Source organism: Otolemur garnettii, unplaced genomic scaffold (assembly GCF_000181295.1).
Source record: "Otolemur garnettii isolate 467f Iridium unplaced genomic scaffold, OtoGar3 scaffold00275, whole genome shotgun sequence".
In the NCBI taxonomy this organism is placed as follows: Eukaryota; Metazoa; Chordata; class Mammalia; order Primates; family Galagidae; genus Otolemur; species Otolemur garnettii.
In genome coordinates this window covers 847,718-851,107 of record NW_003852670.1, presented here as the reverse complement: position 1 = coordinate 851,107, position 3,390 = coordinate 847,718, and the positions used below count along the sequence as shown (strand labels likewise).

General features: G+C 45.7%; 1 non-coding gene across 1 annotated transcript; it reads left to right on the top strand.

Moving 5' to 3' along the window:
• Positions 1 to 1,834: 1,834 nt before the first annotated feature.
• On the top strand, positions 1,835 to 1,938 carry LOC111722541. Its single transcript, XR_002771322.1, has one exon. It is a non-coding gene; the product is annotated as a U6 spliceosomal RNA (small nuclear RNA).
• The last annotated feature ends 1,452 nt before the right edge of the window (positions 1,939 to 3,390 follow it).

The following is a 3,390-nucleotide window of genomic DNA, read 5'->3' as shown; positions in this document are numbered from 1 at the left end:
GGCCAAATGCTCCAACAAGGTCTTCTCTGAGTTGTGCTCTACCTGTAGGTAAGCAAGCTGTCATCCATCAGCCCCAAATCGTTCCCCCTGTGTTCTGCTTCATGACTTGGGGGCCAGAATTCTTGCCTTGGAAGAGTCTGCCAATACAGGGCACCAGGGGGAGCCCATGAAGCTGGAGTAGAGGTAGGACTCACGCCTTCTTGTCTGCTGCCTCCTCCCGGACATCACCTGCCCATGCAGCTCCACACAGCAGTGGCCGTTCCTTCCCACAGCAGGAGAGAAACTTGGTCTGCAGCTGTCCCCGCAGCTCCCACGCCAGCCTCACTGTGCCCCCTTCAGAGACATTGGCATGGTCTGGCCACTCCTCTAAGTTCCCTAATTTAAAAAATTCCAACCTCCTAAACAGGACACCATCCCTCACACCTGTAATCTTAGCACTCTGGGAGGCTGAGATGGAAGGATTGCTTGAGACCAGAAGTCCAAAACCAGCATGAGCAAAGTAAGACCCCATCTCTACCAAAAACTGAAATAATTAGCCAGACATGGCGTCACATACCTATAGTCCCAACTACTCAGGAGACTGAGGCAAGAGGATTACATGAGCCCAGGAGTTTGAGGTTGTGGTGGGCTAAGATAACACTATCGCACTCTAACCTGGGCAACAGAGTGAGACCATGTCTCAAAAAATTAAAATAAAGTGAAATAAAATAAAAATCCCAACCTCCAGCCTCTGCTCCTCAGAACACAGCAGTCGCTCTCTCCATGACACCCAGCACTCTCTTATCTCTCTGTTTTTGCTGTTGCTTATCAACAATTTTACACTGAGTTTACAAGTTTTTACATTAAATACTCTCTTTTGAAGCAACAGGTGTGATTTCTGCTTCCTGAGTGACAGAGTATTTGGCCCTCTAGACACTATTATTGTTCTTATTCTTAGGCATAAGCAAGTGGCTTCTCTATGTGCCATGGATGAACTGTCCGGTGTCTTGTGAGCTCTCTGTGGCTGCAGTCCCCGACCCCCAGGCTCCACAGCATCACCACCTGAGCTCTGACTCTTGTCTCATCCCATCCCTCTCCCACACAGCCAAGGAAAGACTGTCCTCCTTGAAACCAGTCCCTTATGTCAAAAAGTTCCCAGCCCATAGCCAGAACTGCACAGCACAGCAGGAGGCAAGCAGCAGGCATCACCTGGCCACCTGAGCTCACCTCCTGTCCCATGCTGTCCACTGTGCCTATGGAAAAGTTGTCTTTCATGATACCAAAAAAGTGCCCCAAAAGTTGGGAACCACTGCTCAATAGTATTTCTGCCAAATCCCAACCTTCTCCTGGGAGCAATGCCCTCCCCCCATCATACCCTACATACTGAAGGGTGGGCCCACCATGGCCTTAGGGGACCCCACCTCTCCTTTGCCCCAATTGACTTACCCAACATATGAAAACATGGTCAGTCCATACCCTTCCCAAGACATTTGAAACTGAAATTGGGCAAGAAAGTCAGCTACTCTTCGGTGATAGAAATTACAATGGTTTGTGGGATGGTCTGTGGCCATACTTCCTTTCCCAGGACATTGGATAGCCTTTGACTGAAATGTGTCCAAACCACAGGAAAGTTCCTTGTGATTTGGGAGCCCTGGTTTCTCCTCCACTTTCTCACAGTTTCATTGTCTAACCCTTCCTTGGATTCTAGGAACCTAAACGACCACTCCTATCGTTCTGAACAAGCCTACAAGGGCCTTCTGTCTAGTACTAACACTGTTTTGTTGGCCTCATTTTATAAATATAGAAAGTGAGACTGAAAAATTATGAGACAGACCTCATAAGAATTCAAGTCTATCTTTGCACTCTTAGGCAAAACATATATTAAAATTAGAACAGAACAGAGATTAGCATGGCTGTCTGCATAAGGATGACCTATATCATGAAGCATTCCTTATTTTTCAGAATAGCCATTATTAAAAAATCAAAAAGCAATAGATGCTGGTGTGGATGCAGAGAGAAAAGAACACTCATACGCTATTGGTAGGACTGCAAACTATTACAGCCTCTACGGAAAACAATACAGAGTTTCCTCAAAAAGATAAATGTAGACCTACCATCCAATCCAGCAATTTCACTACTGGGTATCTACCGAAAGGAAAAAAATTCATTATATCAAAAAGACATCTGGGCCAAGCGTGGTGGCTCACACCTATAATCCTAGCACTCCGGGAGCCCAAGGCAGGAGGATTGCTTGAGATCTGAAGTTTGAGACAAGTCTGAGAAATAGCATGGTCTCATCACTACAAAAATAGAAAAATTAGCCAGGCATTAAAATCTAATTTTAATAGAAAAATTAGTCCCAGATGCTCAAGAGGTTAAGGCAGGAGGATCACTTGAACCCAGGAGTATGAGATTGCTGTGAGCCATGATGATGCCACTGCACTCTAGCTAGGACAACAAAGGAAGACTCTGTCTCTAAAGGTTTAAAAAAAAAAAAAGACATCTGCACTTGAATGTTCATCTCAGCACAATTTACGACTGCAAAGATGTGGAGTCAGCCCAGGTGCCCATCACTTCATGAGTGGATTAAAAAAATGTACACACACACCATGGAATACTACTCAGTATTAAAAGGAATGAAATAATGTCTTTTGTGGCAGCTTGGGGGGAACTGGAGACCATTATTGTAAGTGAAGTATTTAAGTATCTCAGGAACGGACAAAGAACACTGCAGATTGTCAAGTGGGAGCTAAACATGGGTGCACACAGGCACAAAGCGACGTGAGAAACCAAGAAGGGGGGAGGGGGAGAGAATGGGGGATAAAACCTTACCTGTTGGTTTCCCAGAATGCTCTGACAGTGCCCAGGAACCACAGCTGCCCAGGTAAGGCACAGGTCTCCCACCTGCTGCAGGTACATGAGTTGAAGAGGTGGGTCAGTCTGTAAAACAAAAGATATTTTAAGGAGGGCTTTTCTTTGGGAAATGCTTTGTTGATCCACCACCCACACGTTAGAGTCACAAAACCCAGAAGGGGCTGCGAATGACATTTACAAGGCAGTGCAGGCGGCTGGCCATCACAAGGTTCACTACCTGGCAAGGGAGATATGGCTATCGCAGGGTTTGCACCAGTGAGTCGGAGTTCTTTGTTCTGAATCCGTGACCTGTTTCAGTATGGTTTCCTTGGCAGTGAAAGGAATGGCTAATTGAATGCCCCCATCAATAGCTTTATGAATGAAAGGATATGTATTTTAAGAGAGCTTTGTGCTAGCACCCAGTTACACTGATAAACTGTTTTCAGAGTCTGGCAGGGTTTAGTTTTAAGTAAGTGGTGACATTTAAACAACAAGAAACCTTAAGGCCATGATTAAACAGCCACACTGCCAAGCAGTGTGGTCCATTGACAAGTTCAC